Source organism: Macaca thibetana, chromosome 3 (genome assembly GCF_024542745.1).
Source record: "Macaca thibetana thibetana isolate TM-01 chromosome 3, ASM2454274v1, whole genome shotgun sequence".
NCBI lineage: Eukaryota > Metazoa > Chordata > Mammalia > Primates > Cercopithecidae > Macaca > Macaca thibetana.
In genome coordinates, this window is record NC_065580.1 from 167,831,146 (window position 1) to 167,846,901 (window position 15,756).

Below are 15,756 nucleotides of genomic sequence, written 5' to 3' on the forward strand. Positions count from 1 at the left end.
AGGTTGCAGTGAGCTGAGATCGCGCCACTGCACTCTATCCTGGCAACAAAACGAGACTCCATCTCAAAAACAAACAAACAAAACTCTGATATCCAAATGCTCAGGGAGACTGAGTAATAATGAAACTCTGGTCCCCCACACAGCCAGCTCTGTGTAAATTATTATTTCTCTATTGCAATTCCCCTGTCTTGATAGACTCTGTCTAGGTAGCAGGCAAGGTGAACCCATTGGGTGGTTACAATATATCTGAGATTTAGTGACTGAGAGAAAGGTTGAATCACTGGTAGAAACAGAGAAGATCCCAAAGTTTTCTTGTGAGGAGAAACATGATGAGGTGGATGTTAGACCTGTTAATTTCAATGGAGAGCCTTCACACAGAGCTGGGAGATTGATGGCAGGGCCATGGGTGAAGAACTGGGGCTTCTCCATTTAAGGCATGGAAGCAGAGGAGACCTCTAAGCAGAAAATTGCAAAGAAGAGAATTACAAATCCTTCCTTTGGGTGTGGCCACAGTTAAGATGAGAATGAGGGAGAGGCAGCTGCGAAGAAGCCAGTGAGGCCGAGCATAGCCAGAAAACACAGAGTCCTGGGATTCCAGGGTAAAATATGTCAGGGATGTGGTAGTAAACACTCAGAATAGCAAACTGCTGACTGGTGCTGTTAGCAAGCTGAAATAAGCGCTGCATTGAGGGCAGGCAATTGTTTAACTCCAACATACTCAACTTTTCATTATTGAGATATTCTGGGCACCATCTAATAAAAACGAGCATTTTCCAAAAAACTTAATTCTCAGTGTTCACTTACATCGTGAAAAAAAATTGTAAAATACACAGAAACAGAAACATATGATTGGTTTTGCAAATAATCATAATGATCTGAATACTTGAGAATACTGTAAAATCACTTCTTAAATTCAGAAAATATTCAAGCATTTTAAAAACCAACAGAGATAGCTACATGTTGACAGAATAATGGATATTAGTAATGTAATTGTCTAGTGATCTCTTAACAAACTGTAAAAAATAAAACTGTAATATAGTAAGAAAGAATTAGAAACCCCATTGTTTGGCTTAATCTGTGAAAAGGTATTTTAGTAATGTTGTTGAAAATGAAAAAAGTGCATATAGCCCAGATATTTATTATTATACAAAAAAGTAGACTCACTCTTACTACCCAATATAGAATCTTTGAGTTGGAAAGGCCATCCAAGCTAAATCACTACACTAAATATATAGACAGAAATGTTCCCTACAACATGCCTAATTTCTGGTCATGCAATAGTCCTGATATGGCTTGGCTCTGTGCCCCCTCAACCCAAATCTCATCTCAAATTGTAATCCCTACGTGTCAGGAGAGGAACCTGGTGGGAAGTGGTTGGATCATGGGGGTGGGTTTCCCTCTGCTATTTTCATGACAGTGAGTTCTCACGAGATCTGATGGTTTAAAGCGTGGCACTTCCCACCTTATTCTCTCTCCTGCTGCCTTGTGAAGAAGGTGCTTGCTTCTCCTTTACCTTCTGCCATGATTATAAGTTTCCTGAGGCCTCTCCAGCTATGTGGAAGTGTAAGTCAATTAAAACTGCTTTCTTTATAAATTACCCAGTCTCAGGTAGCTCTTTATAGCTGTATGAAAACAAACTAATACAAGTCTATATCATTGTCTTTTATTAATTATAGAGAGCTCTTCTTGAGTTTAAACCTTCCTCTCTATAACAGCAGAATACTTCCCTTGGGACTGAATAAGACAGTCTATTATAATAAAATAGCCTCTCTCTTATTAACCTTCTCTTCTGTACACACCTAATTCTTCCATTGGACTTCCTAGTATGTGGTTTTTAGACCCTCCCTGCTGATCTATCATTATTATTTGTGTGCACTCCACATTAACAACTGACCATTAAAGTGTAACAGACAAATTTTAATATTCCTGCAAAGACCTGATCATTATAATTGCTACTGAACAAATAATTAAGAATCTACCAAGCACAATACATTGAGCTGAACACTGGAGATAAAACACGTAGTTTATGGAATGCAGATCTTCAATATCTGCAGTGACTGTCTCAGCTTTTGGGGACCATGTGGTATTTCAGTCTTAAAGCAAATTCATAATTAGTTGATTTGTTTATGTCTTATTTTTGTTTTTACAAAAGCTGCTGCCACAAAGATCTTCAGATCTTATATCTTATCATTGTAGAATTGCTCTTTTCCAGCTGACAATAGTAACTTACATATTTCATGCCATTTCATAGCCAGTTATCCGACCTGGTAAGATTACTTAGAATTTTCATCTTCAACTAGAAGAAGGAAAAAAAAAAAAAAGTTCTTTTGGCTAACCTGGCAGCTTTTTGCATTATAAATTTTTTAATTTGATAAATGTGGCTTTTATGTTTATATTCAAGTCTCTGATAACATTTTTCACAGAAGTCCAAGAAAAAAAGAACTAAAGAAACTTCTTTTAAGATTGACCTCCCTTGGTTTATGCCCTTTTTGTGTGATTGTCCAACTACTTAAAAATTCATCTGGAGCATCAAATGTAGCCATCCCACATGCTTTTATCTTGCTCATAAGATTATTAAAATAGGCTTTATTCAGGTATAATACAATAATAAAGGTTGCCAGGGGTTCCTTTGTGCTGTTTATTGTTACTTTTACGGAAAGAAGAAAAAGAAGAACTGCACAGATATCTAAAGGATAAGAAGGCCAAAGGAGGAACCAACCACAAAAACAACAGCAGAAACTGTCTGTAAGGAAACCACAAGACCCAGATAGTGGGACACACCACCAAATCATGTGCAAAAGGTCATGACAATGAAGAAATCCTTATCCCTTATCCCTTCGAAAACTCCCATGTTTCTAGGCAAGATGCCTCTTCACTCTGCTAGGATATTGTGGAAATGTTCAGGGTGCATGGAAGGATAAGTACATTATAGGATGCGGTAGACACCATACAATGATAATAGAGATGGAGGCCGCCCACTTGGGTCATGGAAGACGAAGCCTTTGAGGACTTAGAGTTGAGATCTGACCATTCTTTTTGTAGACAGTCTTGAGACCGGTCCTTGCTAATTCATTTGAATTTGTTGGTTACTTTATCTTATTCCATGTGGATTTTGGCCCAATGATGACAACTGGTGGGTGGGGGAGGGGTGGTCCCAGAACAAATAAGTGAACATTTTGTCTGCTACTTTATTGTGATCAGACAATCTAGGAAACTTAGAATAGAAAGAAAATCAGAGTTTACTTTACCTGATCTATTTGAAGGAAATATATATCAGTCCTGATTGATTGCCATCTTCTATTCCAAATGTGCAACAATGATCTAGCTAATAAAAAATTCTGAGCAAAGGATTTCTCAGATACACTTTTTAAATATTTGCACATTTCCAGCCTTCTTTCATCTCTGCAGTTCCCTACTGTCTCTGACAACACATCCAGGAGACCTTTATACCCTGAAAAGTAATTTACCTAATACTGGGGGTATGAGCACATTTAAAATGTCTTCAGGTTCTCTTACTCTTTATTCTCCAATACTGAGCTTGACGTTAGAGTGGGAAGAAAACAGCTTTAAATTAAGACAACCACATACCAGACTCCTGGTTCAGCCACTTATTAGCTGAGTTACTTTGGGAAAATTATCAATCCTCCCATACCTCATTTTGTTTCTCTATTAAGTTGAGGATTCCTGTTAATTCACAGAGTTACTATAAGGGCAAAATGAAAATATGCAATCAAACAAAATTAATTGAAGATATTATTCTCACATTACAATTTTTAACTTTTCCAGTTGGAATATCATATCCCTTAATGCAGAAGATTTCATCTTCACTCCATAATTATTGAGTACTTACTATGTACCAAGATAAATATGAAAAAGATACAGTCTCTGCCTGAAGCAGGCTTAGACAAGTAAAATATAAGAAGTGTCAAACAGTGTACACAGGATATTTTGAGAGTACACAGGGGACTGAGATGAGGAAGGTCAGAGAGGCCACCAAAGGAGCTTACTCTTGGATCTTTTAAGCATGTCTTGTTCAGGAGAGGAACTGTGACAAGGGAGAGTACCCTGAGCCTAAAGAACAATTTGTGCAAAGGCACAGAGATGAATAAAGTCTTGGTAAAATAAACTCAATGGGTCAGGATGGCTGGAGTACAAAAACAAGAGAGTGGCAAGATGTGAAAATAGACACTGGCAGGGGTCTGATCACAAACAAACAACAGTAACAGCAAATGTGCCTGGGAGTTTATTCTCTATCTCAACTACTGCAGAAGGCCTCTGCTATGCTCTGTTTGTTTCCCCCAAAATTCATATGGTGAAATCCTAACCCCCAACATGATGGTATTAGGAAGTGTGACCTTTTGTGGAGTGATTAGGTCATGAGGGTAGAGACTTCATTATGGGATGAATGCCCTTGTAAAAGATGCTTCAGAGAGCTAGCTTGAGCCTTCCACCATGTGAGGACACAGCTAGACGACGTCTTCTGTGAACCAGAAACAGACCCTCACCACACACTGAATGTGCTGGCATCTTGATCGTCGACTTCTCAGGCTCTAGAACTGTGTGAAACAAATGTTTGTTGTTTATAAGCCACCTAGTTTATGGATTTTTGTTATAGCAGCCTAAAAGACTAAGGCGAACTCTAAAGGATTTTCATGAGAGTGAGGGGAAGATAATATTCCTAGAATCATACTTTTAAAATATGGCTTGGCTACAACATAGAGAATACTTTACAAGGAAGCTAAAGCCAAAGGCAGAAAAATCATTTAGAGGTTTCTGAAATAATCCTGGACAGAAGTAAAGGGAATCTGAACCAGTGCAGTGCAGATAGGTTGGAGAAGATGGAATGCCTCCTAGAGATATTAAAAAGGCAAAGTTACAAAACTAAGGCACCAGTTCGGGGGTTAGGGAAAGGGGGTAGTGAAGTACCCCAGTTTTTGTCTTGGATAAGTGAAATTTGAAAAAGAATGGTATGTAACAGCAAAAGGAATTGGAAGACAGATGATGAAATTCCTTTTGAACATATTAATTTGAGATACATCGATTTCAAGATCTAGAGGTCTTATTGTATTACTTTGAGATAAAATCTAATTTTCTTGGAATTCTATCAACTGAAAATTTCTATTATTTAGGACTGACTTGATTACCAAGATCAGGAATGAAAGAATACATGACTACAAACCCCATGGATGTGAAAAAAAGATAATATGTAAAGGCTACAAATAACTCTATACACACACATTTGACAACTGAGATAAAATGGAACAATTTCTCCAAAATCAATAAATACCAAAGCTTACCTAAGATGAAATAGATAATCTGGGTAGTCCTAAAGCTATTAAAGAAATTGAATTGATAGTTTAAAACATCCGTAAAAGATATCTCCTGGACAAATTATTTCACCAATCAGTTCTACCAAACATTTAAAAAAGAAATAGCACAAATTCCACATAACCTCTTCCTTAGAAGAGGAGGAAACACTTCCCACTTTATTTTACAAGACCAACATTAGCTAGATACCAAATAAACAACCTAATCTTAAGGAGAAAAAAACTAATGCAAACAAGAAACAGAAGGAACATTTTCTTTAGTTTTCTTTTTTTAAAAAAATCTTTATTTTTGTTGTTTATTCTTTTATATGACTCAACTGCAGTAAAGAAGGAACATTTTCAAAAGAGCTTTGAGTAATAGGACAAGCTTACAATAGCCACTCGAATTTGACAAAATGAGAGCACAAAAATTAGAATATAAAGAATGCTGTAATATGAAACAGGAAAACACTACGCTTAGAAAACAAAATAAGAACCAAAATAATGTCATCAAAAATAAGCAAGCTTAAATCACAAGTTAAAAATGAGTAAGATCAAAAGAGCAGAAAACAAAATCAATATACTTACATTTAGAAAAAAGATTGTGATAATTACACAGTAATGCAAATAAACATGAGGTGCTTAAAGAATCATAGAGAAACTGCTAGATATGGAGGACAAAAATAGAGAGCCCAACAAATGTTAATTGATGCCTCAGAAGAAAAAAATAATTCAACAGTGGAATAAGAAAAGTATTACAAAGATATATCACAAAATAAATAACAGTCCTGAAATGAGAACTCAATTGGCACAGTGAAAGAACATGAAAATTAAGTATGGAATGCTTTACATTTATATAGATCTTTGTTAAGTTATTGAATTATAAGAATGAAAAAACAATTGTTCAGGTATCAGAAAGCTAATCACCTACAAGGAGAAAAAAAAAAAAACATGCGGACCTCAGACTTCTGCAAAGCCAAACGCCCAGCTATAAACGAGAACTATCTGCAGTGTACTGTTCAATATGACAGCTACATCTGTGCTTCTGAGCACTTGAAATGTGACCAGTTCAAACTGAGATTCGTTCTGAGTGTAAAATACATCCTGAATTTTGAAGACATTATGAATGAATAAAAAGGTAAAAATCTCATCAACACTTTATGTTGATTACATGACAAAATATTTATATATATTGGGTTAAATAAAATATATTAGTAAAATTAATCCAATTTAGAAAAGGGCAAAGGACAAGATTACATTATTTTCTATGCCACGGTATTAACAATATGACTTAACTCTTGCTCTTTAACTCTTTTATAACCATGTATCACAAAACTGGCAAGATTGTTTTTCTTTAAAATAGTCATTGAAAAATATTCTTACCCAGCAAGATTTCATTTAGAACTGAAAATTTTCAGGGTATAAAATAAGCAATTGTGTTACAATTATGATCTGCCATATGAGGTTCGAGCTTCTCCAGATTTTGACCCTGTTCGTGCTATCTCTGCCTTTTCTCCAAGTTACCTACTGCTTTCCTCTACAGCATTAGCTATTTTAAAAAATAAGCTACTATTTTTGTTTTTCAGCTTAGGCTCTTTGGTCAACTGAGGTCAACTATCCTGATACCGTGAGATCCCCATTTATATCATCTCACCCTAAAAATATATCCCTCCAAAGTCAAAGGATGTCTTTTTCTTTCTGAGTCATTGTATATTAGTCCATTCTCACAGTGCTACAAAGACACTACCTGAGACTTTTGTTTATAAACAAAAGAGGTTGAATTGACTCACAGTTCCGCATGGTTGGGAAGGCCTCGGGAAACTTACAATCATGGCGGAAGGGGAAGTGGAAGCAAGATACGTATTACATGGTAGCAGGAAAGAGATGAGCACGCAGGGGATATTGCCACTTATAAAACCATCAGATCTCATGAGAACTTACTATCATGAGTACAGCATGGTGGAAAGCGCCCCCATAATCCAATCATCTCCCACTAGCTCCCTCCTTCAACACGTGGGGATTACAATTCAGATTATAATTCAAGATAAGATTCGTGTGGGGACACAGATCCAAGCCATATCACATTGTGACAAGTATCTGACTCTTGAAGAATTGTAACTACTAGAATTTCAGGCAGTAAGAAAGCACTGGGGTGAGAAAATCCTTTTGTCAAAGTACCTGTATTTCTTGCTATTTCTGCTTCAGTTTTTCTCCCGTGGTTAGAAAAGAGATTTTCCAGTCTTTGGGGTGGAAAGCTGTCCACAGAACACAACAAAATTGAAAGGGGCTTCCCAGTTATCTGAGAAAAGCTTTATAAGAAAGTGCCAGTAACTCACAAACAACTCAGATATTTTTTACAAAGGAACTTAATTTCCAAAATGATAAATCCGCTGCCTGATACTGATTCACATATGAGCACAAACCATCTTAACTCTTTATTAAATGCTATCTTTCAGTATTTCTTTTTTTTTTTTGGATACAGGAGACTTTATTGATGGTACACAAGGTGGGGCTCCCTAGACCCCTCCCACTTCAGGGTGTTTGCCATGGAACCAGTGAGGAGAGGAGATTCTCACTGTGGTGGGGGACTGAGTGTGGCATGGACTCCCCAGCAGCTGAGGGCCTCTCTTTTCCCTTTCATGCCCTCGCTGGGGCTGGCAGTCTGGGTGCCTTACTCCTTTGAGGCCTACCACCCTATTGCTGTAGCCATATTCATTGTCATATCAGGATATGAGCTTGACAAAGTGGTTCTTGGGCGCAATGCTGATCCAGCATGGAAAGTGGAAGAATAAGTGTCACTGTTAAAGTTGGAGGAGAGAGCCTGGTGCTCAGTATAGCCCAAGATGCCCTTGAAGGGGCCCTCCAATGCTTGCATCACCACCTTCTTGATGTCATATTTGGCAGGTTTCTCCAGATAGAAGGTCAGGTCCATGATCGACACATTGGTGGTGGGGACACAGAAGGACATGCCAGTGAGCTTCCTGTTCAGCTTGGTAGATGCAGCACCAGTAGATGCACAGATGATGTTCTGGAGAGTCCCATGGCTGTCACACCACTGTTTCCCAGAGGGACCATTCCCTGGTCTTGTAGGTGACAGTGATGGCATGGACTGTGGTCATGAGTCCCTCCATGATGCCAAAGTTGGCATGGATGACCTTGGCTAGGGGGGCGAAGAAGTTGGTGGTACAGGAGGCATTGCTGATGATCTTGAGGCTGTTTTTGAACTTCTCATGGTTCACCCCCATCATGAACATGGGGTCATCAACAAAGAGGGCAGGGATGATGACCATTTAGACTCCCCACTCTCAGTACGCCCCAGCCTTCTCCATGGCAGTGGGAGTAAGATGCCAGTGGGCTCCACAATATAATGAGCACTGGTATCACCCCATTTGCTTTTGGTGGGATCTTCCTCCAGGAACATGGTGATAAGATTTCCACTGATGACAAGTTTCCCATTCTCAGCCTTGACAATGCCATGGAATCATACTGGAATATGCAGAGCACGTAGTTGAGGTCAATGAAAGGGTCGTTGATGACAACAATAACTACTTCCCAAAGTTAAAAGCAGCCTTGGTGACCAGGCACTCAATATGGCCAAATCCATTTAGTCTGACCTGCACTTCCACCATGGTGTCTCAGGGACATGGCTGACACTGCACGAGAAAATATGGCTGTCAAACCAGAGGAGCAGAGAGCCTAATTTCCTTTTAAATACCTGCGTGGCTAAGATACCTTAAGCAGGGTTGCCAATCATTCATTAAATGACAAACATTTCAGTTTTACTACTTTTAATAAGTTCTACCATGTGTTTAAATATTGATCTAAATATAGTACTTTGGGCTTAAAAAGAAAAAAACAATCTTTTTCACCTGAATGATCTACACTATGCTTCACAAGTAATCTCATGTCAATAACCATCTGTTTTCTGAAACTCACTAACACTGTAATGGAGTCAGTTTATTGCCAAAAAGGAAAAGAAAAAATGAAGCCCTTTGTACTCTAACAATTATATCAATTTTCTTCTGATCTCAGCATGGCTCTTAGGCTGTGCCGTCTTGGTGGCATGGTAAATTATTGGATATTTTCATGACAGATACATTTTACTCAAAGTCCATTCAAACATTAAAAAACTAATTTTCTCTTGAAGAAAAAAATCTATTCTGGACCTCAGATAGGATAAATCTCCAGCTTTCCTTAAATAGTAAGATGCGTCATCAAACCCAAAGCGCCACACACTCAGGGTCCCTACAGAAATAGTCATTTTGTTTGTTCAGCTGCACATAACCCCACATATCTCAGCCCCATGCATGCTTGGTATATTTAGTAACCGTTCAAGTTGCTTATCTTTCTTTAGCATATTCTTTAATAATCCTAAGTAAAAAGCTTCTGCTGCTCCAAAAACACATTCCCATTTTGCTCATGGTCAATGAGTCTTGTGGTTTGAGATTCTTTCGCCCACTCTTACATTCAGGGAAGATTATCACTTCCCCACAAAATTCCAATACAGGAGCTTTGATAAGAGATGAGATCATATTTGCAATGCAGGAATCACTGGGCCTCTGCATCCACAAGTATAAGCATTGTGGTTACCACCCGCAGAAGGTATGACAGTCAAAACAACTGGGCAGATGGAGCCTGTTGTTTTGTTCCATCCAGTATGTCTTGATTCTTACTTCTTGGTTGGTGATAAGGAGAATGAATGAGCAGGGTGACTTTGTATCAGTATATCCAAAATGGCCTGGCCCAGTGGCTCACGCCTGCGATCCCAGCACTTAGGGAGACCCAGGCAGGCAGAGCACTTGAGGTCAGGAGTTCAAGACTGCCCTGACCAACATGGTGAAACCTTGCCTCTACTAAAAATACAAAAATTAGCTGGGCATGGTGGCGGGTGCCTGTAGTCCCAGCTACTTGGAAGGCTGAGGTGAGAGAATTGCTTGAACCTGAGAGGTGGAGGTTGCAGTGAGCCAAAATCATGCCACTGCACTCCAGCCTGGGTGACAGAGTGAGATTACATCCCAAAAATAAAATTAAAATAAAATAAAATAAATTCAAAATATTGGTGGTGCTTTCCAGATTTTAAGGAAAAGGGGTATATACCAAATGATTTCTAATAAAGCTTCAACTTATATTTCTAGGAAGACCAGAAGGAGGTGGCTGTATTTGTTTTTTGTTTTTTTTTTTGCCGTCTTTTTTTCTGTGAATAAGGAAGGAAAACAGAAAGAAAGGTGTTTAAATAACAACATCTGAGATCTAGATTCAATTCTGGAAGGATTTTTAGACCTATCAGTTAAATTTAGAGGTATTTTACTGAGTGAGACTTTTATCTTCCCACATGGCAGGGTTCTAAGAAGAACCTGAGTATTCATTAGAAAATAATGATTTACTTTAAACTCACAAATAATTGCTTTAAAAAAATGGACCCAGAAACTTCCATCTGTCTTCTTCATTAGTATTGATAGGTTATCTAATATTATGGTTAAAAATACAGACTCTAGAGCCAAACTACCTGAGCTCAAATCCTAGCTCGACCAGTTTTGAGTTTGGTCAAGTTATTCAACCTTTCGGTGACTCAATTCCCTCATGTGTAAAAAGAATATTCATAGCATCTACATCAAAAGGTTGCTGTAAAAAGTAGATGTGTGAATTTAATGTGCCTGGCACATGGGGGGCACAAGATGTGATTGCTGCTAGTTTCAATAAACATCTTACATTTCACTTCTTATCAGGATATTTGTTTAAATTTGACTTTAATTTATTTATAGATGTGGCCTAGAAACACGGTATAAAGACAGAGAGAGAGAAACTTTTCTCTTTTTTCGGGTCTTACTCTGTTGTCAGGCTACAGTGCAGTGGCGTAATCACACTTTATTCCAGGCTGGCACTCCTGGGTGCATGTGATTCTCCTGCCTCAGCCTACTGGGTGGCAAGGACTACAGGTGCATACCACCATGCCTGACCCAGGGGAACTGTGAAATTCTATTATTCCTACTATTATGGTATTTCTTATTATCCACCCATTTTACGTATTCACTCATTCATTCATTATTTGGCTTGTATTAAATGCCTGTTATGGACCCTGCAAAGTGCAGGACCCTAAGGACGCAAAGATAAAATATAATCTTCAGGAAGGAAAAAGGACTCATGAACACAATGTAAGCACACTAGTGTCACGGGTCTTATGGTTTAAAACTAAACAGTGTGTGGAAGTACCAGTGAGGAAGAGACTAATTCTAATCTGGAGAAAGGTTTTAAAAAGTTCAATAGAGAAGGGGATGCTTGGCTGAGTATGAAAGATGAGCAAGGTTGCCCTGCAGTCTGGTTGGTTTGACGACAGAGTGTTCCATGTAAAGGAGGACATGGGTATAACCACAGCAGGTAACACAGAGGCCCTCCAACAATCTATTGGACTACACTGACACCAGTTCTCCCACGTGCTAGATAAAACAGCATAAGGAAAAATAGTTGAGATTGAAAAAAGAAAATGGAAACAAACCCATAGGTTTAAGCAAGGAAGAGGGAAATTAAATACGTGCTAGTAAATGGAGCTGGTGTAGCAGCCTCTCAAGGGGCTGTCAGGCCTCCTTAGCAATACAGCTGAGTTTTCATGTCCTGGCAGGAAGAGGGTAAGGACACTGACCCACGTGAGATGTGAAGTGGAGAGCTAGAGGGGAAACCTCTACATTTAGCCAGGCCCATCTGTGAAAAGGAAACTAGAAATACTCCACCCAAAAGCCTAGAGAAGTAGCAAGGAAGTTTGCCATCTACTCGCGACTCAGTAGGGAAAAAATGAGAAATTCCAAACCTAAGGCACACAAGCATGTAAGGCTCCAATTTATACTGTCCCCATGCTATCAAAATCCCAAGTTGGGACATTAACATAGAGTTTGTCTAGGACCCATAAAGCCACTAGGAAACTAGCAAAACTGGTACTTCTACTACCTGGGAATGGGAAGCGAATCAACCCCTGCTGAAAATGATCTCACAATAAAATAAGCAAATAAAACAAAACTCACCCACACACGGGCACACTAGGAAAAAATCCATCTCTACCACCATGAGAGTCAGTAAATGTTAACAAGTGGAGAATTCACCTGACTGTAAAATATGGTTTAAAAAATCAGGGAGATAAAGAAAAGAGAAACAACAATGAAAGAACAGGACGATGATGGAAAATGACTACAGAAGTTCCTGCAGTGTGGTCCATTTAGATAATTACTTGTAATTCAGCATCTATAAAGCAGGTAGGTGGGGTGGAAAGTGCAGGGGTATGGGGTAGTTGTGCGTATTGGTGGCGGACTGAGGGGAGAATGGAGAAGATGCATCAAGAGATAAGTCGTGGAAGGCCAAAAGGATCAAGTTAAGGTCTTGGATGCCATCCTAAAAAATTTTAATCCCTTAGCAAGGGGAAGACTTTGAAGACTTTTAATTAAGAAAGTAATAAACAGATTTGTTTTGGAACATTCTCTTTGGCAGGAATTAGAGAATGATTGAAAGGAAACATGAACAGAGGAATAGAGACCATTCAGAAGATTTTTATAGTAGACCATATGTCTTTAGTTCCAAGCCGCATTTATAGGCCCAAGAAATAGTCGAATATATTTATTAGAGTTCCAAACTTGGGTTTCACTGAGAACATCAGCAAAACCCCAAAGCTGAAGGGCTATTCTCAACTTTACAGTTAGGAAATATTGAATATACATGGAGCATTTATGCTGTCAGCTGGTGCACACATCGGGCATACAGACATGAATAAAATATGGGTTGTGTGTTTTCTCATCTCCAAGTGCTCACAAACTAGCAGGATAATCAGACATGTAAACAATCATTACACAATGTGATGTGGATAGGAGAATTATGAGCAGAACAGTGGGGAGACTAGAGGAAGTGGGATGTTGACAAAGGCGTTACAGAGAAGGCATTTGAACTGAATCATGAAGGGAGAATAACAACATTCAATGTAGGAGGAATTTTGTAACTGCAAAGACGCATAACTGTGTCATCAATATGATGTAATTCCAGGAAAATCTCATAAACCATATCTTGATGATATGCTGTCATATGAGTCATTATGTGAAATGAGAGGAGTCCAAAACTTGATCCTCAGGGAGCTTTTAACATATAACAATTCTTTATTTTGGAATATCATAATAATTTCAGAGGCATTTCACGTATGCTTTTTTTTTTTTTTGAGACAGTGTCTTACTCTGTTACCCAGGCTGGAGTGCAATGGCTCAATCTTGGCTCACTGCAGCCTCTGCCTTCTAGGTTCAAACGATTCCCCTGCCTTAGCCTCCTGAATAGCTGGGATTATTGGTGTGCACCACCATGCCCAGCTAATTTTTGTATTTTTAGTAGAGACGAGGTTTCGCCATGTTGGCCAGGCTAGTCTCAAACTCCTGACCTCAAGGGCTCTACCCCCTCAGCCTCCCAAAGTACTGGGATTACAGACATGAGCCCACTGCGCCCAGCTGACACGTCCTCTTAATCCCCACAATAACTCCATGAGGTTGATCTTATTCTATCCACTTTGAGAGGAAGGAATTTCTTCATAAAATAGTAACTAAAAACAAGACTAACCCATGAGAAATAACAACCATTAGAGGTGAAGCAGTGTGTAACAGCAGTGGTAGGTCCAGAGTTGTTCAATCGCACAGGGAAATTCCCAGCTGTTCCAATCAGTTGCATCTAGGCCAGGACACCATGTTTTTCTTTCATGCTTTCTGCCCTGACAAGGCAACCAAGAAGCCTACTTTCTGTTCAGGGGACAAATAAGGACCCAACACTTTTAGATGGTATGTTGTCCACAGGCACTGAGTCACTGAGGGCAAGTTGATTTCAAGCACAGTGTGGCATTGACTCCTTCCACTTCCTGGCCCTCCTTCCACTTCCTGGCCCTCCTTCCACTTCCTGGCCCTCCTTCCACTTCCTGGCCCTCCTTCCACTTCCTGGCCCTCCTTCCACTTCCTGGCCCTCCTTCCACTTCCTGGTCCTACTTCTACTTCCTGGTCCTCCTTCCACTTCCTGGCTTCACTCTGAAAAATCTGTTGCCTCCACACTTTTCTCTCATATCCCAATCACCCCCCTTCCATCTTCTCATGGTCTCAGCCTCAGGTTCAGGTAGTCTTTACAAGCAACCATCTGAAATGCTTAGATCAATGTGTAATTAGTCTACGGGTGCCCCTGGGTTCACTGAAGGTAAGAAACAGAAGGAGAGGGAATTACACAGAGAACAGATTAATAGCCAAGATAATCCTGCCATATGTGCCCCAGCAACTTGAGGTCAGAGAAGAAAGAGCTAATTTAAACTTAGAAAACGTTCCAAGTCAGAAGGGGCTTGCATGGAAAAGATGCATTTGAAAGGAGACAAAAGCTAATAAATTTGAGGACTGCTTGGGACCTTGGAGATCTTGGAATCTATCCTCTAACACCCCTACATCCTTTTGGGAAGAGCAGTATATGCAAAGATCCAACCCGGACCACATGGAGCCCTGTGAGGAGATAGACCTACCAGAGGAAGTCTTTAATGCCAAGAAATGGTGGGGAAACAGGCATCAACTCAGGAGGAGGCTGATAAATATACACCTGTGAATAATGAACACTTCCTTTGACAGGCAGAGCCAATATTACCATTTTATTGAGCATATAATTCTTGTCCATTAAAGAGTCCATTCTCTTGATGACCTCGGAGACCATGGGGAACAGATTGTTCTTAAGCATGCACTATTTTGTTGAACAGCTGATATTCATTGTATCTTCCCACTCACAAGTATATTAGAATTAGAGAGGCTTAACTTGCTTCCTCTTAGTAGTAAATTACACATCTTTGATTGAACATCAGATCTTTAGACCACTAGCAAACTATTGAGAAGATTACTATTCCACCACAATATACTATCATTCAACTATGTAAAAAGACTGAGTTCTGCCATACACAAATACACTCTAGATATGAAACTAAGTCAGTAAATCACTCTTAGTTTAGTACAGGAGAAGCTGCAAACTAGAACCCTAGACACAAATCTGTGTGCCATCTGGTTTTGTAAATAAAGTTTCATTGGAACGCAGCCACACCCAGTCATTTACAGATTGTCTATGGCTGCTGTCCCGCTACAACAGCAGAGTTAAGTAATTGTGAAAGAGTCCAGATGGCCAAAAAAGCATAAAATATTTTCTCTCTGGCCCTTTACTGAAATAGTTTGCCCATTCCTGGATAGCGTTAGTTTTCTTGCCTGTAAAATGTGATCAGAAATGGATCCTAATCTTACCTATTTCTCTCTATTCAATAAAAATATATTGAGCACCTACTATGTAACAGGCACTTTGGAAGAGGGGTAACAAAGATGAATAAGACATAGTTTCTTCCGAGAACATTGTAAGGACTAAGAGGTAACATGGATAATTTTTTTTTTTTTTTTTTTTTTTTTTTTTTGAGACGGAGTCTTGCTCTGTC

The 15,756-nt window shown here is 39.2% G+C and overlaps 1 protein-coding gene and 1 pseudogene across 1 annotated transcript in view; one reads left to right on the top strand and one right to left on the bottom strand.

The window, feature by feature from the left end:
* Positions 1-15,756, top strand: part of RWDD2B (RWD domain containing 2B) — a 1,177,964-nt gene that overhangs the window by 954,471 nt on the left and 207,737 nt on the right. The gene's annotated exons all lie outside the window — the stretch shown is intronic.
* Positions 7,969-9,014, bottom strand: LOC126950739 (glyceraldehyde-3-phosphate dehydrogenase-like; annotated as a pseudogene).